Source organism: Lissotriton helveticus, chromosome 6, assembly GCF_964261635.1.
Source record: "Lissotriton helveticus chromosome 6, aLisHel1.1, whole genome shotgun sequence".
Classification (NCBI taxonomy): Eukaryota; Metazoa; Chordata; class Amphibia; order Caudata; family Salamandridae; genus Lissotriton; species Lissotriton helveticus.
The window spans coordinates 704,540,295-704,564,844 of NC_136067.1; the positions used below are offsets into that span (position 1 = coordinate 704,540,295).

Sequence of the window (24,550 nt, forward strand, 5' to 3'; positions counted from 1 at the left end):
GCTAGTAGGAGATAGCGACCATCTTGGGCCCCACTTTGCATGTCAGTGATATTTATCACTAATGACATGCAAAGTGGGCGTGCCAAGATGTTAGCGACTGGAAACAGTCGCTAACATCGTTATCTCCTATTACTAACTTTTGGAGATATTCGCGCTAAGCGCGAATATCTCCAAAAGCTAACACCTGCCCTGAGCAGTTCTTAGCCATGTTATCCAATGGGATGTGGATAACATGGCTAAGAGCATTAGCTCGGTAATGCATGAATATCGCTGACTTTTCAGCGATATTCATGCATTGTGGCCGATTTTTATCGCATTTGCGATAAACCTTGGTAATACCAAGGTTTATCTGCGATAAAAATCGCCGCAGCTCAGCGGTAAATTTATGTCTCTAACCAAGCAATAGCGATAAATATCGCTATTGCTTGGTAATATGCCCCAAAGTTCTAGCCGACGATTTAGAAACAGCCCTTGGTCAACTCCCCCTCTCGCTGGCTAAGGACAATAAGGAGGCAGCGTGTAGGTTTAATAAATGGCTCCTGACAGCAGCTGATTCTGTGGCACCTGAAAAATAGTTGACAGTTAAGAGATCAAAGCTTTCGTCACCCTGGTATAGCTCTGAGTTGAAGGGCCTAAAGGTAAACTGCTCTCCAACAGTACAAAGAGGCAATTATTGCTGCTAAAAGACATTTTTATACCACTAAGATTGAGGAAGCTGGTAATTCCTCCAAAGAACTCTTTAAAACGGTTACCCTGCTCTCCAAATCTAAGCAAGCAAACACGTTCCAACCAGACCAAGGCATGTGCAATAAATTGGCTACACACTTCCAGAACAAGGTCCTCTTGAATACCCGTATGGGCCCAGACAAGTTAGATCACCTACCGGCAGAGGCAGGTATAATAGATTCCAGGTAACAAGCTTTCTAGCAATTACAAAAGTGGAGGTATGTAAACTGCTCCTTTCTATAACATCGGGTTCACCCAAAGACTCTTGCCCCCCGACGATTATGCATCTGGCCACAAAGAGAATCGGAGACGAATTGACTCCTTTAATTAATCAAGTGTTAGAGTCAGGTAACTATCCAGTCTGTTGGAAGAATGCCACGATTAGGCCCATTTTGAAAAAACCCACCATAGACCCCGCGGAGCCCAAGAACTACCGCCCCAATAGCTGGACTGCCTATAGCTAAAATCTTGGAGAAATCAGTGAATAAGGCACTAACTGAGTATCTGGACACCAACAATCTGCTAGACTCAACTCAGCATGGTTTTCGATCGCACCATTCCATGGAATCTGCCCTGATTGTAGCAGCGGAGGAGATCCGAGGAGTGGTCGATGGAGGGGGCAAAGCCGTCATCGTTCTGTTAGACCTGTCGGCAGCTTTTGACACCGTGAACCACACAGTGTTAGTGCAGCGGCAGCGGGATGTGGGGATCGAGGGTTCAGCTTTGTTCCTCCTCTCATTGTTTTTGGATGAGAGGGAACAGAGCCTGTATTGGGAGGGCAGCAGTCAGATAGTTTCCATCTGCCCTGTGGGGTTCCACAGGGATCAGCTTTGTCACCAACAATGTTTAACATCTACGCTATTCCCTTGGCTAGACTAATCAGGAAGTATGGTTTTAACTTGGTGTCGTACGCAGACGATTCCCAACTGATTATTTCGATAGCTAAATAGCCTGAAGATACAGCTATCAGGTTTCATGCGTGTCTTGTGGAGATCATGACCTGGATGAACCATAGCTTCCTAAAAATTAACACTGACAAGACGGAGATGATTGAGTTTGGTATGGGGCAATCCCTGTGGAATGATTCCTGGTGGCCACTGAGAGCAGGAGAATGCCCCACCCCTGCCTCTAAGATCAGAAACCTTGGAGTCATTTTTGATAGTCAGTTACATTTCTCCACTCATGTAAATAGTCTCACTTCTTCCTGCTTTTTCTTAATAAAAACTTTGAGAAAGATATTCCCTTTCATTGGGCAGGAATTACAAAAGACAGTGGTGGTGGCTCTTCTACTATCTAAGATAGACTACTGTAATGGCTTGCTGCTGGGAATTAACAAAACCCAGATGAGCAGATTGCAGTCACTGCAGAATGCTGCTGTGAGGCTTATTTTGAATATACCTAGAGGCCAATCAACCTCTGCTGGAATAAGAGCACTCCATTGGCTTCCCATACAGCAACAAGTGAATTTCAAGGCGTTGTGCCTTGTTCACAAAGCACTTTACAGGGGTGGAGCTAAAGACATTCAAAAAATGTTCAGGCCCTATACCCCAGCTCGTGCCCTAAGATCCAATAAGTTGAGCCTTCTCCATATTGAAAGGATTAGGAGAGTGAGATGGGGTGGACGTACCATCTCTCACTGTGCTGCAAAGTTGTGGAACGAACTGCCAACAGCCATGCGATTTCAGTCTAATAGACAATTTTTCATAAAAGAACTGAAGACCTGGCTGTTTGCCTCAATTTAGCCCCAGTAATGTAGGTTGCACAACTTCCATTTACACCAGCGCAAGGACGCCATGGCATTCGAGCGCTATATAAACATAATAGCAGCCCGTCCCGACGTTGTCCGGGGCTGCTAGTATGCTAATAATTCATTGTGCATTCAAGGATCCAGGCTTGAGCGGCAGATGGGAGAAGTTGTGGTTTATAACCCCATGCCGTACTCGAGAGGATATCAGTCAAAAAGCACGTTGCACTGTTTCCCTCAGTACCTCTCATCGAAACTGGACTGAAGGGGCAGAGGAGGTAGCGCGGCTGCGAGCCGGGGGGAGCGGCACGTACATGGGGCTGATGCGGCTCTGGGCTTCCATGCTCCCAAGGGTGACGGAGGAGTAAGGGGCCCCTGAGGCTGTTGTTTACATTAAGCTCCGGGAGCGGCACGTACCTGTGGCTGGTGCTGCTCTGGTCTTCTTCGTTGGGAGCAGCAGAGCCGGGGAAGGAGCGGACTGAAGGGGCGGAGGAGGTAGCGCTTCTGCGAGCCGGGGGGAGCGGCACGTACCTGGGGCTGGTGCTGCTCTGGGCTTCCATGTCCCCCAAGGTGACGGAGGAGTCAGGGGACCCTGTGGCTGTTGTGCACATTGCGCTCTGGTTTACTTTACCAAAATGGCCGACCCCGTCACACGCCTACTGCATTCAACGTCGTTAACGCACACGCCCACCTCAGACATAGCGCTACTTCCAAGGGACTACTTTGGCAAAGAACGTACTTTGCCCTTGTAACGTATATTTTTTGCTGATATATAGCCTATGTCCATCTGCTTACCCTGCCCTTTCCAACGCTGTATTGGGTGTTTTGAATGGCGCTGTGGTTCCTGAGTTTACCCGCCTCAAAGGTTCTCAGTTCTCTCTTTATAACTTTACCAAAATGGCCGACCCCGTCACACGCCTACTGCATTCAACGTCGTTAACGCACACGCCCACCTCAGACATGGCGCTACTTCCAAGGGACTACTTTGGCAAAGAACGTACTTTGCCCTTGTAACGTATATTTTTTGCTGATATATAGCCTATGTCCATCTGCTTACCCTGCCCTTTCCAACGCTGTATTGGGTGTTTTGAATGGCGCCGTGGTTCCTGAGTTTACCCGCCTCAAAGGTTCCCAGTTCTCTCTTTATATATATATATTTTGCTTATGTTTGAAAATAGATGTTATGGCCCTTGCTGCCCTTGTTGTTGTAGTGCAGACTGCTTAGCGGCCCATGCGAAGGGTGTGCTGACTGTGGGCTCCGTTTATATTACTACTTGTTGCTGCAATAAACCAACAGTGGAACATCTACATGGATTTTGTGTGGAATTTCTTTTGCAACACACTCCAAACAGTAAATCATTAAAAGCATCGCACAAAATATACCCCACCATGGGTTAGAAAAATAGATAAAATAAGACCAAAAGAACAAAAGTCCAATCATTAGAAGTGGAGTTATGAATTTTTAAAGAATAAACTGTGAAATAATGCATAAAAGCATAAAGCGCCAACCACGGCTATCTGTTCATGCTGGATTATGTCAAAGTCAAGCGCTCAGGCAGACTGCGATGGCATGCGGGTCAGATACAATTCCAGATTAGACCTGCTGAAGGTTTACCTTCTCAACATTTGTGCCTAGAGTCCTGTTCAAGTTGGAGAAGGTCTTGAGGTTTGAGGAGAGCATTGCTGGTGGTGGTTGGAGTGGCGGGAGGACCAGGCTGGGGATCACGAAAGGGTGGGCTGGTGCTTAGCATTGGCAGTCCCCTGTGGTTGATGAATGCTTGATGTGTGATGATACAGGCTGCGGTGGTTAGTGGTGAATCTGAGTGTGTGTGGCACAATCTCGAAGCAAACTGTCCTATTTGCGGTCGTGAAGAGCCCTAAAGCTGGATGTAAAGAGCGTGTGAGCTACACACAGGATCCAGAACCTGAGAGGCACCATTGAGGGATCAGAACAATGCTAAAGACCAGTCCAGAAGCTGTTTGGGATCCTTTTATGTCCATGAGGCTACGATCAGGAGGCCAGCAGACTAGCCATTTGAGTCATTCTGGGGTCCTGGGTTCAAGATGAAGTTGCAGGTTCTTCCTCCCAAGTCAAAAGAGCAGCAGGTCAGGAGCTCTTTCAGAGTAGCAGTCCTTGTAGCAGCACAGCAGTACTTCATCCTAGCAGAGTAACCACAAATCTAGAATTGTACTGAAGTGGTGGTGTCAGAGGTATACTATTTCTACACAGTTATGCCTTTGAAGTGTGGAGAAGCTTCTAGATGCAGTCCTTTGAAGTACATAGGTGCCCCGCCTTCCTGGCCCTGACTCCAGACTAACTACATGAGGAATGCAGCTCTTTTTGTGGAGACAGCACAAAACCTTTTCAGGTGTAAGTGAGGCTGTGTTCAGCTCCTCCCTCCCATCCTGCAAGTGATGGCCCATCAATTCCCATTGTGTGTGGCTGTCTAGGAAGAATACACTAAGCTCAATTGACAACTATACCCAGTTGGGTGACCAGAGGCAGGCTGCAGGCACCAAATGGCTAAGGCAAGAAAATGCCAACTTTTTCAGCACTGCAAATGTCAAATCCAACTTCACTATCAGTTAGGATTTTAAATTATGTTTCCAGAGTAATAAGGTAATTCCAGTGTATGGAAGAGGTAGGTAGTAATGAAAAAGAAATGTAAGAGTTTTTCACTACCAGGGCAGGTAAAACTTAAAAGTACATGTTGTGCTTTTTAAATACATTGCCCACTGCCCTTTGGGCTGTGTAGGGCCTGCCCTAGGGTTCACTTACATGTATTAAAAGGGAAGGTTTGGGCCTGGGAAAAGCTTTATTTTGCCAGGTCATACACAGACTGTCTAATGGCAGGCCTAGACATGTTTAAAGTGCTACTTAAGTGGGCGGCACAATCAGAGCTTACAGGCTCACTAGTAGCATTTAATTCTCAGGCCAGGGGCACATGTAGAGGTACTTTACTAGGGACAGACAAGTAAATTAAATATGCCAATTGGGTATAAGCCAATTTAGCATGTTTTAAGGCAGCAGCACAAGCACTTTAGCACTGGTGAGCAGTGGTAAACGGCAAGGAGTCGAACGGCCATCAATAATAAATTCAGCAAAAATGGGAGGAGTGAAGGCAAAAGGTTTGGGGAGGACCCTGCTAAAAGGGCAGAGTCCAGCTCTACCTCACATATCACCTATTGACTGTATGCTTCCCTTCAGCACTGTACAGCGCTCTGCTGCCTTTTCACCTGTTCACTCACACAAAGATCAGATACATGCATACATACCACATACACACACACACACGTAAAGGGTGCAGTATTACTGTATTTCAGGTTCTCATATCTGACTTGCAAGTGGACAACTGCCCAGGGCATGTAAAGGAGCCCTACTGGAGATGATCTAAAATGGAATTGGTTGGACACAAACTTCGGCTATCATACTGCCTCAAAATAAGTTTGATTCTAGGGTGAATCATTTACAAGGTATGTTTCCTGCAGCGTACCATCATAAAATGACTTTTAATTCCCCAGTGATTTGTTTGGTTTCTTTTCTCCCAAGGACAATCAAGGAAGAGAAGAGATAATCTGAGTAATTGCAACTGTCCCTTGGTGTAAGCATGAAGCACCAGCCCTGTGGATGTGCCCTGAATTCAGCATGATCAGTACATTAGCCAGTGCAACAATGGGCCTGCCGACAATGCCTCTCAAGAGACTGCTTTCACCGAAGCCAGTCTGTCCCCCGAGTGTGTCAGTGCTACTCTGACTGACACAACTGTTGTAAATAACACTACGACTGCAGTGTGGGAGTTTAAAGAATAAAGGTATATTTGAAACAAATTTACAAGATTATATGCTCCTGCCTTAGAAACAGAGCTGCAGATAAGTCACCAATCACTTTTAATGCATTTTGGAAAAAGCACTATAATTGTTAATGGCTGCAGCTTTAGAAGCATATTCAAAAGCTATTTTGGGTGAATAATTGTTTTCTCATTGTCTTCAATCATCTGCTTTCAGTCTTTGGTGTAAAATAACACAAAGCATGAGTTCTTCTAGGTGTCTACTTGTCTCTGTCTTTACATCTCTCTACCTCGCTGTCATTTTGCCTCTTTTTCTTGCATTTTAGGTCTCGCGCCTAGCGTTGCACTGCGCAGCAGCAGTGCACGAGCAAGACATTTAGTGAGGGAAAACGGGGATGTGAGGCTGCCCTAGGAATGGCACACGCACAAGCGTGTGCCTTTCCTTCTGTGGCACGTTATTGGCCTTTGCGAGGGTGTTTTTTTTAAAGCCAGCACGCAATAGGCCAAAGGCGGGCGCTTTGCTCTGCCCACGGCCTATTGGTGTCTATTACGCGCTTGGTGCACGTAATAGACACAAATAGGCTGTGTGGTTTCAATTATCGTGCCCCGACACAGGCACGATAATTGAAACCCAAACTAGGGCTCCCTGTGGCGCGCGCGCACCACTCGCGGGCTTCAACACTCCAGCTGTAAGAGCTTGTTTCTATTTCTTGTTGTATCCTTAGCGGCAGATGTTTTTTGCTTAAAGGTAGCCTAATACTCCATTTGAAAAGAAATTGTAAAAACCTGTAATTTCACTTGTAGAATAATGCAACCGCATTATGTTCCAGATCATCGAACAACGATTTATTTACCGGCTCTCCTCTTTGCACGGAGCTGTAACAGCAGGCGCAGGCATTTGAAGCCTTCAGATGACTGATGACTAATGGGGTAGTTGGAAGGTGCTCCTCGATTGGACGTCTTAATGAGCATATTTTAGCGCAGAGTTTGTGCTGCAGTTCCCCCGTGACCTTTGCCCTTTATTGACTGAGCTGACACTTCATTTTTCACACACTTCCAATTTTGGAGCAGCTTAAGTGTTGCTCTACCACTTTATATATATTTTTTTGTTGCCCATGGACAGCGCTGGAGCAGCTTAGGCCATGAAAGGTAAAAAAAATATATATATATTTTATTGTATGTGTTTAATTAAAACCTTTACAAAATTTGCAAAGAGAATATTACATAAAATCATTAGAATGAAAGATAAATGAAAACCTACATTTACTCTTTGTTTTAAAAGGGAAGACTGAAGAAAAAAATAAATAAAGCAATTTGACATTTGCTGAAATCAGAGTCTTTTGTAATCTTTAGTCCTTTGATTTGGTACCATTATTCGCCATTTTTTCCGTTTGCATTATTAGGAGGCTTGCCTTCTGAAGAAATCTGGTGGCCCTACAGGCTGCCTGCAGCTGCTGGCTGTTCAGTGCTAGCATGACTGCCGGCCGACATGTTCTGACTTGGAATGAGCGAAATATATGCAAGAGATAGTATCGTCTCAGGTTTGTGAGGGTTGGGCAAATGCACAGAAGATGAAGCAAAGTTTCTTCTGCATGACCACAGAGTCTGCAGAGTGATGTTGGCCACGTTTGCTTCCATGCAGGGGTCTGGTCTTTTGAGATGTAAGTTCCCAGCCGTACTCGTAGGAGCATCTGTTGTGCCATGAAAGGTATTTTATTTGCAAAAACAGCCATTCTGCTTTAGAATGCTGCCAGGCCTCCAAGTGTTGAAGTTGTCGTGCAGAGGGTAGCAATTTCCATTTCTCCGCCTGTGAAGGTTCTGAGGCCCACGCATTGTGTGTAAAATGTGAATCTCAAGTCGTAAGAGTGCCTTTCCATTTCTGAGTTTGGATTTAGATGGGGCCATAGGTTGCACTGATCTCTGTTTGATTTCGTTTTCTTAATTGGCTGCTCTCACTTACAGCTGGCTTTGTATTTTGAGCACGACAATTTGTTTAATCAATGAAAAGAGGTGACAGACTTCCTATTAATATATATGTAAAATGTTTACAGATGGAATTATATTTTGGGTACGACCGTTTGGTTAATAGCGGAGAATACGTGAGAGGCTATATGTGAAATGTTTTGAGTGACATACCACAATGAACGACAATTTAATTTTGTTAAAAATATTTATGATCAAGTGCACATAGGATTATTGTTTGTATTGTAGATTTGTGGTGAATTTATTGGTACAAAAAGCATACTCTTTTCACAAAAAGTGGGACCCACAGCGGCATATATGAGTGCAAAAGACTTACTTGACATATTAGTGTTGTTAAGGATTGTGTCACTTTCAGTGTGTGTAACTTAGGTCTAAGATGTGTACCTGTCTGTTCTCAAAGCTAAGAGGCAGCTTATGGCTTTCTACTCCTGTCATTTTGTGTTCAGGTGTTTGCCACTCCGCTCTGTGCTTTGCAATTGTGTCAGTCTCCTGTTGCCACATGAGGTCATTTGGATAAGCCACATCTCATGGAGACTGTACAGTAACAACATTTAAATCACTAGTTATTCAGCTATTTATTCAGTGTTATTGCATCATTGACAACATGAGGAACCCCTCCCCCATGTTTCTTTGTATGCAGAGAGGGATTTTGCAGCCTTTGGATAGTTAAAAACAAAAAAAAGCAAAAGTGTTAATAACATTTGGGCGCAAAAATTCTGAGGTTTTTTTTTCTAACTGGGAAGTAAAAGGTTGCATGCAAAGCAGCAAACTATTGTATTCCAATAAATGCTATCTCGAAAAAAGTCTTCAACGGTTTCAATATTCTCTGGTTTTTGTTGGTTAATGGTGCAGAGTCTTGAGATACTCGTGTGAACTTCATTAACAACCCAAAAGTTGTTTGTGTACGTTGATGTACTTGGAACTCTTAAAATAGAGATCTGTTCAGACCTGACACCAGAACAGGCAGAAATGACCTTATCCTCAATTTGATATCTCAGTTTCTGATGCTCAATCCTCAGTGCCTTTCCTTCTCTGTAGCTTATTGTCACAAAAGCCTTGCATTTCCAGGGGAACTTAATATTGTGTAGTCTTTTAGAATCAGTTGCACACTTGGTGATTGATCAGTCAGATGAAGTGAAGGTTAAAACATTCATGCTTGTTTAATAGAAAGTTTCTACTGTGTGTGCAGGTTGTGTGTGGCACGTGTACATAGGCATATGACTTTCCAGGGTAAATGATCTGTTTATCCTTGTATCATTTACCTCAAAGTTCCTTGACCTGGACTGCTACCTCTTCATCTGTTAATGAAGTCTTTGGTAGATTGATGCAACATATTATACAGGCCGCTTTGTCCTACATTAAGCCGTACATATGCTGTACTCAATGTAGATTGAAAGGGGCAGTTTGATGTGTAGGTAAAACTGTTAAAGACTTTTTGTTATGTCCACTTATTTTCATCAACTGAAAATGTAAGCCGTAGCTTATTATTATTATTATTATTAATGACATTTGTTAAGCGCATGGTTGCACAAGGAACAGTGCGTCCCCGCGCTGACAATCCCACTAAACATCTTCTTCAGCTTAGCTCACGGAGGATGAGCACTTGGGCCAGGGGAAACTATACTGATTGTGTCTTGGGGAAGAGATGGGTTTTCAACCTCTGTCTGTACCTTGTTTCAGACGGTTTTATCCTCAATTCGATGGGCAGGTCATTCCAGTCTTTACTAGCCAGATGTCTAAAGGACCGTCCTCCCATCCTTGCTCTGTGGATCCGTGGAACCACTAATAGCATGCTGCCCGTTGACCTAAGAGGGCGTGAAGGACGATAGATTGGAAGCAAATCCTGGAGATATGAAGGTGCTTTTTTGTGAGCTATGCGATGGGTAATGCACATAGTTTTAAATTTAATTCGTTCCTTTATTGGAAGCCAATGCAGGGAACGTAATGCATGTTTCCCAGAGGCCCTCCTAGGGAGGTTCAGAACAAGCCTGGCAGATGCATTCTGGGCGCGTTGCAACTGCATTAGGCCTTTTTTACTGAGTCCACATAGGAGGGAGTTCCCATAGTCTAAATGGGAGGTGACCAAGGCATGTACCATTGTTTTTCTGGTGCTGGGAGGCAGTAGGTCAAGGATTTTCCTCAGGACCTTCAAAATGCCATAGCATTTACCGGCAGCATTACCAACATGATTAGTGTAGGCTAGATTAGAATCAAGAAGTATGCCAAGGTTTTTGACTGTGTCCACCGGGGCAGGGACAGAGCCCAGTTCTATAGGCCACCAGGCAGAAGTCCAGATGGAAGGACAGGGACCAACGATAAGAACTTCCGTCTTATTACCATTGAGGCGGAGATAGTTCTGCTTCATCCACCCATCAAGTGCCACCAAGCAGGCCGAGAAATTCTCAGCATCCACAACTGGATCACGGGACAAGTTGATCACCAGTTGTGTATCGTCGGCATAAGAGACTATGGCAACACCATATGACTCCACCAGTTTGGCAAGGGGTTCCATGTACAGATTGAATAATGTGGGGCTCAAAACCGAGCCCTGTGGAACCCCTTGTCTAAGACATCTTATACTGGATTTACATGGTGGACAATGCACTTGAAATCTCCTGTTCTTAAGGAAGGAAACCAACCACTCATGAGCAGGCCCGGTTATACCCTTCTCACTCAGACGGTCCAGTAGTACAGAGTGCGATACGGTGTCAAACGCCGCACTTAAGTCCAATAGGACCAGTGCGGCCGTGTGACCCTCATCCGCCCTACACCGCAACAGTTCCGTAGATAGAAGGAGGGCGGTCTCAGTCGAGTGTCTGGCTCTGAATCCCGACTGAGACGAGTGGAGGAGCTTATTTTCCTCCACAAAGCTCACCAGCTGTCGGTTAACCAATTTCTCTACTACCTTCGCACAGTAGGAAAGGAGGGAGATTGGTCTAAGGTTGTCTAGTTGTGTTATGCTAATATGGGCTTTCTTTTTTATAGGGAAAACTTGGGCCAGTTTCCAGATGTCCGGAACTAGACATTCATGGAAAGAAAGAGAGGCCATGTTACCAATGTGCTCCGCTACCTGGGGAAGATGACTGCGAAGAATCCTCGCTGGGACCGCATCTAAGGGAGAGCCAGAGTGAATGTCCGATAAGATGTTCATTAGCTCCTCTGCTTGGGGACCACAAACTTCCTGAGAGTTTTCATAACCTGTTTTTCACAGTTCGGGTCTGGCGAATTAGTGGGTACTGAGTTAGTCTGAAAAGATGCGTAGATCTTTTCTACCTTCCCTATAAAGAAGTCTGCAATCTCATTGCATGACTCTGTCGAGGGGGGGACTTCCCCTGAACTTGCTAGAGGGGCGGAGAGTTCCTTCAAAATCATAATGAGCTCTTTAGATGTGTTTTCTGAACAGTCAATCCTCTTATTATAGTAATCTCTTTTAGATTTCCTAATCTGACTGTGATAAGACCTTAATTCACTCTTATAGACTTCACGTAGTGAGGGGGCATATTCCACTCTCCATCTACGCTCCAGAGTCTTACATTTGGTTTTGGCGGCGCGCAGCTCAGCGGTAAACCACGGAGCAGATTTCGTGCTCCGTGCCATGGCTTTTTGAGTCCAGGGGGCAACTTTATCCATTGCACCCTCGACCCATTCATCATACATCCTGCACGCCTCAGCCAAGTTGTCGCTGAGCTTTGGGGGTTCCTGTCCTAGGGCTTGACTGAAGACATCATGACTGAATTTCCTCCAGTCCCTGCGCCTAATAGCGGGGGGTTTCTGTATAGGCCCCCTGTTGGGCAATCTTCTAAGTTTAAAAGGGATCAAATAATGATCCGACCACAGGATCTTAATCGGGACAGATACGCTTATATCTTCCCAATTTACAAAGATTGGATCCAGCAAATGCCCCGCTTGATGGGTGGCTCTGTTATCGGCCAAAACAAACATAAGAGCTGTCAGCGAATTAATCAGGGATACAGCCTCTCTGCAGTTGACATCGTCCAAATGCACGTTGAGGTCTCCTACAATCATGAACTTATTATGGCGTAAAGCAGATTGCGTTAGAGCCTCCAGGAGGCTCTCAATGAACGCGGTCGCCACACCAGGAGGGCGATGAATAAGGTAGCCCTTAATGGTGCAATTAGGGCCAACCGAGATGGAAAATAGTCCAGCTTCACAATTATTAATGGCAGTCGATTCAAGAGAACATGGCAGCTCGATTTTATGGACAATAGCTATCCCCCCCCCCCTCTGAATCCCTCTATTAATTTGGAGAATGTTATAGCCGGAGGGAAGGGCCTCTACAATATCAGGGAGGGATTGCTCATCCAACCATGTTTCTGTCAAAAAGACCAAGTCAGGGTTGTCATCTATCAGCATGTCATATATGTTCAAGCTATGACGTTTCAACGATCGACAGTTCAGTAGTAAGGCAGAAAGTTCATTACCTTCCTTACTCGTCTCTTGGTCTCTGAGGATAGTGTAGCCGCAACCCTCACATTTCAGAGGCCATTGCCCCACGTGCAGCGTATGTGCGCATTCCGGCGGCAGCACCTTGCGCAGATGTAGTAACGCCTGCCTCGTATAGGTTTCCATCCCACACCGGTCTGAGGTGGTATGGCCAGGGGGACGGGCCCTGGGCCGCGTATGGTCGCGGACGGGCGCAGACGGGCTTGCCTTAGGCGCGCCTTCGGCATGCAAACGGCGCTTGGTTGGGAGGCACATTAAGGCGGGGGTGGGCGGGGCCTGTCAGGTGGGCGTGGCCTCGCGTGTGCAGCGATGGCGGCCGTCAAGACAACTGTCCCACGAAGCAGCGCTAGCTCCGCTGATTGTGGGGTGCCTGCTTGGCGATAAGCCTGAATAAGAGCTCAGGGTGAGGTCAATAAGTATTAAAATCAGTTACAGCAAATTATACAAGTTTTAAAAAAACGAGCAAGTAATGCCTCCGGCTTCCGCCTCAGAGGTTGTGGTATCTGATGTGTGCGCTATCATTCAGCGCTTCTTATAGGCGGGGGGGTGGGCGTGGCCTGTCAGGTGGGCGTGGCCTCGCGTGTGCAGCGATGGCGGCCGTCAAGACAACTGTCCCACGAAGCAGCGCTAGCTCCGCTGATTGTGGGGTGCCTGCTTGGCGATAAGCCTGAATAAGAGCTCAGGGTGAGGTCAATAAGTATTAAAATCAGTTACAGCAAATTATACAAGTTTTAAAAAACGAGCAAGTAATGACTCCGGCTTCCGCCTCAGAGGTTGTGGTATCTGATGTGTGCGCTATCATTCAGCGCTTCTTATAGGCGGGGGGGTGGGTGTGGCCTGTCAGGTGGGCGTGGCCTCGCGTGTGCAGCGATGGCGGCCGTCAAGACAACTGTCCCACGAAGCAGCGCTAGCTCCGCTGATTGTGGGGTGCCTGCTTGGCGATAAGCCTGAATAAGAGCTCAGGGTGAGGTCAATAAGTATTAAAATCAGTTACAGCAAATTATACAAGTTTAAAAAAAAAAAAACGAGCAATTTATGCCTCCGGCTTCCGCCTCAGAGGTTATTATTGACGGGCAGTTGAAAAGACTGTTGGCATGCCCATAGTTATCCTCGTTGAGGAATTTGATTAATCAAAATTCATTAATGTGACTGTTCCTTAGTATATGTTCCCAGAAGCATGGCTGATGTAGGCATTCTTATTCTAATCTTGAATATATAACCTTCTTGCTCATTGCTTTTATGCACAATTTACAACAAGAATGTGTGAACTATGCTGAATAGTTTGTCAGATAGTGCAGTTAACATCATGGATTCTTAGTCACTAGCCCTTTCACCTTTGGAGTTTTTTGCCTCATCACTGTTAGACAATGCCCATGGCTTGTACTTACGTAAAAGTTTAATATTCTGTTCTCTGGCCCAACTGCCTGTGCCATGACCCTTCAGGTAGTCACCAGTGGTGAAAGCTATTGGTTCTTTTGGGTATGAATAACGTGTGGTATTAGTTCATTTTCAAAACTGATGCAAAGTTGTTACTCAGATCTGGAGCAGGGCTCATCTGCAGCTGTCTGGAGTGAGTTTACTCTCTTCATAAGAGCATGACGATGGTAAGGTTTATACAAATCTAATATTTTTTATGAGAGATGCACCAATAAAGTGAGACACCATGAAAGAAACTATGATTTTCCAATAGTGAATGTGTGCCACCATCTTATTTTTATTGGCTTTAAAAGCACAATGCTTGTTTATCACTGTTGATTTAGCATGATTTATATGGTGCACAACCTGAATAAAGTTCTTTCAAGTCATATTAGTTATTGCAATTTTTAAGCATTCCAAACTTGTTTTAAAATGGACAACACCCAACCTGGCAGGTGAGACCAGTCACTTTAAATCCTCCCTATGATGCAGCCTGTCTCACATCATGCTTACACGTTTTGCATTGTTATAGTTTGTGTATTTTGTTTGGAATATCCACAGATAATATTGTTTGTAACGCAGTCCTTCATCACGGAAGTCCGCTAAAATTCTTACATTATTGCCTGTCACATTGTACAGCCTTCTGACACAGTCATTGCAAGATATATTTTTTACTACACTATGCTATTAAAAGAACATGCAAAAGGCAGACTGTCTCCTTAGCAAGGTGACCTCTGTTTCCAAGTAACTGCTTTGCTTATGAGCTGATTAAGAAACTACAAAAATGAGCTTTTCATTCTTCACATGTATTGATGGTAAAAGAGCTGTCCTGTGAGAAAAATTCATCGTCATTTTTAGAGCCATTGATTAGCTGAAGATCTACTGTCATCAGTTGACATTGACTCATAGCAGTTTGGCAGAACCTTCGAAGGTCAGTCAGTAGAGGCATTAGGTTGTCTTTGATTAACGTTTTCTGATGCTACTCACATGTGATCGGTTTTGACTAGATCTAATGCTCAATTGAAAAGGACGGGAGCATCAGCGAAGAGGACCGAACCTCCTGTAGCTTTACTTTGTAAAATGCATTGAACTTAGCTTTCAGCCTAATGCCATTTGACTTTTTCCATAGAGCGGATTTTTTACTGTCCTGATTATGCAGTGTTTATATGTTTAGACTGCTGATCTCACTGCCACACAACCATTAACACAGCTAGCCACTTAAAAACAAACCTGAACAATAGTGACGTGCATTCTTTTTCATTCTCAGTGTCATACTAAAGAGTGCCTTTTTTTAACATCTTTGGAATAAAGTGGTGTGCTTACTTTCTATTAAACCGTTTAATTCATAGTAGCAAACCTGATCAATTAAAATTATACTTTGTATTTCTGTTACCTGCTATAGGGCTGAGTACTGCCCACCAGTTGTGCTAAAGGAGAGTACTACATACAGATTTGCTCAAATGAAAGCTATTTGATTATGAAAAGTTTGAATTCTGAGTGAACTTCCAATTCTCTAAATGAAAACAAGTATTTTTCTGTAATACCTCTTGTGCCTCACGATAATTGGTATTATGATAGATCTTGCAAAGCTGTGTAACTCCACTCTCCTGATTTAACAACAACAGACAGGACTGCAGGAGAGAATCTCTAGGATTTTTTTTTTGTTACAAGTCAGCCGTATGGCTATGTACTGCTTTAAAGAAAAGAAAAGATGACTGACTATTTACCATTTGTCTTAAGGGTTTTCTTAGAGGACAACATGTTTAGGCTTGGTTTCCCTCATTTGGAATATCACTGTGAACATATCTTTTTGTTGGTCAAATCATTAAACACAAATATGTGTAGAGTTCAGGATAGGAGTGAGATATCATTATTCAACATTTATCTTAGGCACATCTATATTTGGTGATGTTTTTCAACATGTGTTTTTTTTATTTAGTTCCTGTGACATTCATGCAACTACAAATGAAAATATTCTCCAAGATAATAAAACTAATTATAAGTAAACTCCGGAAATTTTGAAGATGTAATACTCCATCTTCTTGTTAAGTGTTTCTTTACACTTCAACTCTTTACTAAAAGTGCTTTGATGAGTTCTCCAAGCTACAAAATATTAATTTATATATTTATATATGCAATTCAGCGGTAGAAATATATAGCAGTATCAACAGTCTGATGTTTTTGAACCTCAAAGTGATATTAAAAACATGAAGACATCTGTGGTTGCAATTTCGAAGGCTCTTTCTCATAGATTCTGGATCTGTCGAGATTTGCTCACTTAAATAAACAGTCAGACTATGTAAAATCTGCTAGTATGGCCAATTTTCCGCAGTCAAAAGGTTAGTATTTTGCGTGGATTCAATGGGTCATAAAAGTATAACCAATCAAGAACAAGCATTTGCAATGCAATAGGTCTTGCATTACTGAAAGTTTGAGCTATTGCTGTTGCAAACAATATTGCAACGCCAATAGCTCAAACTTTCAGTAATGCGAGACCTATTGCATTGCAAATGCTTGTTTAGAATTTCTCTATGTTTATTATCCAGTGCAAGAGATGGTAATTCCATGGTACTGAATTATTTTGCAATACTTTAGTTAAAAAAAAACAAAATAGGAACCAAAAGACGCAAGGTACCTTAGTCGGTTGGAACATGGGAATACTGGAGGACTTTCATGGAGGATCATTAATAAAGGTGTGTAAAATGTGCACAATTTGCTTTTGCAAATTTTCTGAAAATTTTTATGAAATGCGGATCCATCATTTAGCACTATATTTAAGACATGTGTCCTCACGTCAATTGTTGATACAAGGACCCATTACAGTTGCGAAATAGCACAAAAAACACAGGCGAGGCAAGAAACAGCCACTCATGTTCCGGCCAGTCATGTTATTAGTGAGTTCTTGTAGTAAGGTTTTAGCGTTGGTCTGTAATTGCATGACATGGAGTAGTTTTAGTAATTTTGCATAATAAGCATAATTCAAAATTCCCGAAATTATGTAAATCATACCTGCATCATTTAAATTACACTTGGAGTTAGCCTTTAACTGATGCATATCATCCTGCTTCTTTAGGCATTATTGTTATTCTTTCTTAGTCACTACCATACATTCTATTCTCAGTCTTTTTGTATTTAGTCATCAGCTGTACCCTATCAAGTAGTGTTCCTGCACAGAAGAAGCTCAGTTGTTTGACTACTCCAGTAATCTTCCTGAGTGGATACAGCATACACTTGCTCACAGATGGTGAGCCCATAGTGTGGGGCTGCAACACCCTGCAACAAGAGACCAAGGCCTCACGCTTAAGAAGAGCTTAGGTGAACTGGGAAATCAATGTTGCACAAAGAACACTTTTATTAAAAAACAAGCCAACTGGTGCATTTTACAGCACAAATTTCAAATAAATTGGCTGAAAATGGATCGATTTCACAAGCAGTTCAGAAAAACTCATGAATAATTTTCCTCCCTCGTGACAATCCTAGCAAGCTAGACTCTAGCCCCTCACATTTTCCACATACTATACCAACAAAGAAGGATCAATGAATCTGTGTATGCTGCCATTGATAATTTGCTAAAATGTATAAAGCATCTTCCTATACATAGATCATCCGCTACCTTTCATTTTTCCATCATTCCTCTTTCAAGCAGATTATTAGTGAATGGGTTTTTACTCCTACTATTTCACACACAGCCCCCCGACCCCCCCCAACTCAGCCACAAAGTTCCCACTCCCCTTATATCCCAGCCTGTCTCTCTGAGCCTCAAAATGGTGCTTGTCCGCTCTTCACTGTAAACTGTCACTCATGATCATCTAACCAAGCTTCCAATTGCCTCTTCCAGTAACCAGTCATCCTATGATCTGCATTATGAATTGTAAAATGTATGTTGCTTACAATATTTTGTTTGTTTGTACCTAATCCAGTGCATACCGACACATGTCTGCATATAGTATGACCAAGGATGAGCAGGATGGAAAAATCAACATTTGTAGAGATTCCGCAATATCACGCAGAGCTATCCCTCAAACGTAAGAGTCATGAAAGAAAATTTGAGAACCTAATTCACAACACTTCCTTGTAAGTTTACGTTTGTGTGCTATTCACAAAGGGATTTACGAGTAGTGTCTGTACGGGAGCGGGGACTCTGCACGTAAAAAGACCTACCCTTCTTGTGCGGAGACTCCACACTTATAAAGATACTACTCGTAAATCCCTTTGTGAACAACAAACAAACGCCAACCTACCAGCTGCGGTCGGTAGGGGAGTACCTACCGGGGCGGTGATGTGGGGGGGGATGGGCATGGTGGGGGTTAGTAATGTATTGATAATGGAGGTTTGCAGGTAAGTAAACATTTAAATAAATCAAACAAATTTTGTTGCGCGCACTGCATTGCATTAGGGAATGCAGTGCACACAACGAAATTCGTTTGATTTATTTATATGTTTACTTACCTGCAAACCTCCGTTATCCATACATTACTAACCCCCACCCTGCCCCTCCCCCTCCCCACGTGACCGCCCCGGCAGGTACTCCCCTACCGGCCACGGCCGCAACCTACACAAAGGTGTAAGTATGCCTTTGTGAATCAGGCACAAAGGGGCAGATTTATGAGTTCTGGCGCATCTCTGCAAATCAGCAGGGATGCGCCAGAACTGATGCGTCACGCAATTCCCTCCTTGCGGCACCACAGATGCGCCGCATTTACAATGCGGCGCACCATGGTGCAAGGAAGGGCAGATGCGTGACGCATCTTGTGGTGTACGGGTGGCGCATTGCTGGAGTAGCATCGCAAGTGCGATGCAACTCCCGCAATGTACAGAGGCCACCCATACGTAACGTGGTGCGTCACTCCTTACGCCTGCTTCAAGCAGGCGTAAGGATTTGACGCAGCAGCGTCGTAAAACTGACTCAGTGAAATCTTGTAGATTTCACTGCGTCAGTTTTACGGGGCTTTCCTATGAGGGAACGCCCACCCTGCGACAGAACGCCCACATGAAACCTGACGCAGGTTTCATGTGGCGCAGGGCTTTACAACGTGACGCATCTGCCTAGATGCGTCACGTTGTAAATAGGTTGCAGGGATGCGCCACGTTTCTGCACCGTTGCGTCACGCAACGGCGGCGTAAACGAGGCGCAACCCCAACATAAATCTGCCCCAAAGTGTCCTCTGGCAACATTCTGAATTGAGTGATTTTTGGTGTAATTTCCAGTGCATAGATGTAGTGGCCTGACATGTGGCACTCAAACATCCTTCACACTCTTACTGCAGTCCCTTCTACTGGCACAAGTTATTCTAAGTTTTCCTTTTAGGTGACTCTTTGAGATTCATAATGCGCTGCATAAGTAAACTCTAATAACATTCAAAAAGTTCAGTCTTTCTTCCATATTCAGTATGTTGATGCAAAACTTTCCAATTTGTTGGTATTTAACATTTTATCGTAATTCATCGTGGTTTTGCAATACATTTCGCGCTGCTGGGTTCATCAGCAAAACTCCTTAGAACAGTTAGAAACTATAATGTTTGATTTAATAAAGATCATGTACACTTTGTCAATTTATAGATCAAATCAATTACACCATAAAAACCATACAATTCTTCTTCGAAGAAACCTCGTGAGTTAGTTTCTCATGACATTCTGTTATAATCACTTGGGTCTTAATCACCTGAAATGTGCATCAAGATATTGAGAATCCAATAAAGACTAAGAAGGTTGTGAATGTTATCTGGGTTTATTTAAGCTCCCCATATGAACTCTCAAAGAAATATCTGAAAGGAAATGATGGAATAAATTGTGCCAGTCTGCGAAGGGAGTCCAATATGTATTACTACCATCAAGAATCCAGAGTATCAACATCCAGGCATCAAGCATTCTCAATATTTTGGACCATCTGGGGCCATTCCATGATAAGCTGTTGTGGCGTAGCGCAGAGCTGAGAGCTTGTGTATGCACCTGCAGGGCATACGGTGGTCATTTAAGCCAATGTTTCACTCTGTTGAAGCTTTATTTTAAGACAGCCAGCTCAGAAACAAAAAGAGGCAGACTCTGCTCACTGCTTCTGAGCTACACTTTCTGACCACAAAGCACTAGCTCAAAGAAATATCAGGTTAATTGAATACACGTTACGCCCTGCATGCGCATAAAACAGGCGCCACAAAACCCCAGCATGACATAGCCCCCAGACTGTTTCTTTGAGACATATACATTACTTGAATGATTGTTGACTTCACACCCTACAAAGATATTCTGTCTGCTGCTGCACATTGCGTTTGCCAATAACTTGAAGTTAAAACTAATCCCAGAAGACTCAGCATCTTGTGAGCCCACCTGAGACCAGCCATCTGCCTAAATTAAGTTTATCCAACTTGACTTTTGAGATTCAATGGTGTGGATGTGGCTCAAGTTCTTGGTTTCTGGGAAATGTCATAAAGTATACATTCAGTGTGCCTGTCTGGGTGTTCTACTTTGTCCAATTTATTGGGATATGTTTCTTCTCTTGCAAGGTAGATGCATTTTATTAGTATCTCCATATGCGAAGAAGCATATTACTAACTGGACTTGTCCTGGACTGCACAAGTGAATTATGGGAGATTGAGTCCTGGCAATCTAGAGCCACTAAACCCTTGTTTAGTGCTAGAGGACACCTATCTTCCAAAAGGAACTAAGAACCAAGCTGGCAGCCTCATTGCAACCAAGACAAACCAACAGGAATCCTCGCTGCTCAGCTGCCAGATTAAACAGAACCGAAGCAAGATGACGCAAAGCATCACCACACAGCTTCATTAAAAACAACACAAGTTCGCACAAAGCCTCGCATAGCTCCACTGCCTAGTTTCATCCGAACCAACACAGCATGACGCAACACGAAACAGGACCTCCCATCACAGCCCTCACAGCACCTCTGAACCAACGCAGGAAGAAGGGAAGCCTAAAAAGCATTGCCACGCAGACCGCACACCAAAAACATAAGGACAATACTCAGCAAGCCTAACATGGTCTAGTGCCAGGCCTACACTCCATTACGTTTGGCCTAAACTTATGAATTTGTCCCGGTCCACATGATCAGATATCCTCAGTTGTCACTTTGTGTCATTTGGCATTATTTTTACCTAACCATTTAGAAATTCATATCTCTGGTTGCCTCCATTGGATTTTTGTCGTTTTGGTGTTGTTTTGAAGATAGAAATATTGTCTGTGTTTACAAATTGGTGTTGGATTTTTATTGTTTGTGTGTTTTCACTTATTTAATGTATTGTTTGTATTAAATGTGGTACACCTACCTGTCTCCTAAGTTAAGCTGGACCGATTAGTGATTGTAGTACTATTAATAGCTGCGGGGGAATACTCTCACATACTACTAATCCTCCAGTTTTCTATAGAAACCCTGTTAGAAATTGGGGTCTCTAGTTGGCAGTGGCTGGCCACAGTCCAAGTAGGGACCCTTCTTCCTAATTCAGAGTAAGGAGGCTACACCCTTTGATAACCCCTGCTCAACCCTGTGGTAACGTAGCATGAGCAGCTAGGCTTATCTCAGAGGCAGTGCGTAAAGCATTTATGATCATACACGGTCACACAGTGAAGGACACTACAAAGGGACACGACATAAGGAGATTTAAAAAAAATAAGGATCTTTATATATAGACTTAACACAAGACCAATAACGATAAAAAGCCACAGTACTGAAAAAGGGGGGTACTCCTGAAGAGCTGGAAAAAAGAGTTCAAGGTGTTCAAATAGGGGTTCAGTTCAAAGCAGGGGTCTCTGCGACCCTTACAAAGTACCTGCATTTCGTAGCAAAACAAGCAAAATGTCGCAAACGAGCTGCAGCGATGATTTTCCCCAAGCTAGGCCGGCGATGCATTGAATTCTTGCAGCAAGGGAGGATGATGCTCCGGTTTGCAAGTGTGTGCGGGACAAAGTGACAGACTTCTTCACGCTAGGCCGGCGATTCGTTAAATCCTTGCCGCAAGGGAGGATGATGCGCAGATCCTGCTGCGTGTGCGATCCTGTTGCGACGAAAGAAAATGGTGCCCCGCGAGGGAGCGGCAATCCGGGTGCGATGCGAGGAAAATGGCGGACGTACGGCACCTGCTTCGATGTCGTGATACGATGATCCCGATGCAATGATCCGGGTTTAGAGAGCGTTCGACAAGCCAGCAAACGTGCGATGCGATGATCTCCGGGGTTAGCGAGCACTTTGGGCCCGCACGTGTGCAATGCGATGATCTTTGGTTTGCGAGCGCTTGGCAGCAGCAGCGCAAAGATTTATCTTACGCTCTTCAGTTGCTGCGGCTCGCAAACGGGCTTTAGCGACGATTTCAGCACTCTCTTCTCTGTAGTAGAACTAGAGCCCCTGGAACTCACAGGAGCCTCACCTGAAGATAGAAATCCTCGCTGGGAGGAATCAGGAGGCTGCTGTGGGAGTCAGGTGTGCCTGTGACTCCAGCAGGAGGCTAGCTCTCTTCTAGCCCTTGGGTGATTGCTTAGCAAAATAAAAGTCTCTCAAAAGTCCATTTTCCTCTTCTTCCAAGTCCAAGGGGAACTACTGCAGGCTAATCCAAGAAACATCACTCAAGCACAAGGACAGTCCTTGCAGATTCCTTCAGTAACACGGACAGAGGTTCCTCTTGACATCCAGGAGCAATACCAAAATCAGGGGTTTGGGCACAGATATTTATTCCCCAAAAGTCTTTGTTCTCAAAAGTCTCTAGCCACTGAACCCAGCCAGAAACAGTTCTGCTCAGGCCTGGAGCACTTTGTTTACCAGGCTGCAGCCTTCCTTTCAGAAAGAGGGTGTCTGCCATCAGAGGCACAGTAGGAGGTGGAGCCAGCATTCACCTTGCCAGGTACAGCCTTATTCAGGTCAAGGAGCTACCCCTCCCCAGTACTCAATGCAGATCTCTCTATTCAACCCAGGTCTGACTCAGCCTGCCTTGCCCCTCTAAACCCAGACAGCCAATACACATAACAGCAGAGCACCCTGGAGGCTTAGGCAAGAAAATACCTACTTTCTAAAAGTGGTATTTTCAAACACAGAATGTTAAAACCAAGTTTACTAAAAGATGTATTTTATCATTCTGAGTTCAGGCATACTAAACTCGAATTTCTACCATGTTCCCTGAGTCATACAGGACTATAAGATGTAATAGCCAGTCTGCCCATTCTAGCCTATGGAGAACAGGTAGCCTTGCAGCAGTGAAAACAAAATGGAAGTTGATTCACTACCAGGACATGTACACATACCAAGCTATGTCCTACCTTACACACACAATGCACCTACCATAGGGGTGACTGACATGAGGCTAAGGGAAGGTTCAGGGGTTGGGAAGTGTGGGCACTTCACAGCCAAGATGGCAGTTCTAGACTGCATGCAGACACTGCAGTGGCAGGTCTGAGGAACACTTTACAAGCTGCTTCTGTGGGTGGCGCAAACCAGCGCTGCAGGCCCACCAGCAGCATTTAGGTCACCAGCCCTGGGCACACACAGGCCACACAACTAGGGACTAACAGGTAAACCAAGTAATCCAATCAGGGATATACCAATTCACAGTCATAGTTACACAGGGAACATTTGAGCTGTGGCACTGAATGACAGTGGCACAGTGCCCGGAGCACCTAATACCAGCAAAGACAGAGGAGACAACAGCGAAAAATGGAAGGGAGACCCACGCCAATGGTGCCAGGTCTAACAAACCCTTACTAGATCGTCTACATTCCGTTTGTCACCATTGCTCCTTTTATTTCAAGGTAATCCCCCCCGGCACCCTGGAATCCCACCCTAGCATTTGTGGTTATGCCTTTCTTGGTCATTGTTTCAAGATTGTTTCTTTATTATGTGGTAGAGATTTTCACATAATGGCATTTGCGAAGCATGAAATAGCTAAATTATTCATGCAATGGTGCCAGTCTGAGTGCAGACTTTGCACAATGTTTGCCAAGCACCCACATTCCTAAATGTCACATAGTTAAGTAGACATGGGCATTTCCTTGGGTAGGGGGGCCAGAGAAGAAGATAGATAAATGTAAATACACATAAGGTGAATACCCTCAAAGTCATAACCTTTAGGTTATTCGCAAACCTTTGTAATGCCTTTGCCACATAAATGTGTCCTTTCACTAAACGTCAGTGGGTATGAAATTGTGGAAAAGTTATGAATATTTCTGTTTTCGCATGGTGGTTGTACAAAAGGAGATCCTTTCATGCTAAAATATTTCCCCTGAAAAGTAAAAATATATTAAAAAAATCTCTGCAAGATGGTGGTTCTAAACACGCTCAGTTAGGGAAAACAGAAAGTCATACCTTACTGAAGGACTTATAAATATTCTGATAGTGGTTAAATATGCACTTCTACAGTGTGTGTGTGTGTGTGTGCATAAATCCCAAACATTACCACTACTTTGTGATTCGTGCCCAGTGTCTCTGTGCCGTTTG

The 24,550-nt window shown here is 44.1% G+C and overlaps 1 long non-coding RNA gene across 1 annotated transcript in view; it reads left to right on the top strand.

The window, feature by feature from the left end:
• The window catches only part of LOC144761493 (uncharacterized), a 1,162,967-nt gene that overhangs the window by 445,145 nt on the left and 693,272 nt on the right, over positions 1-24,550 (top strand). The gene's annotated exons all lie outside the window — the stretch shown is intronic.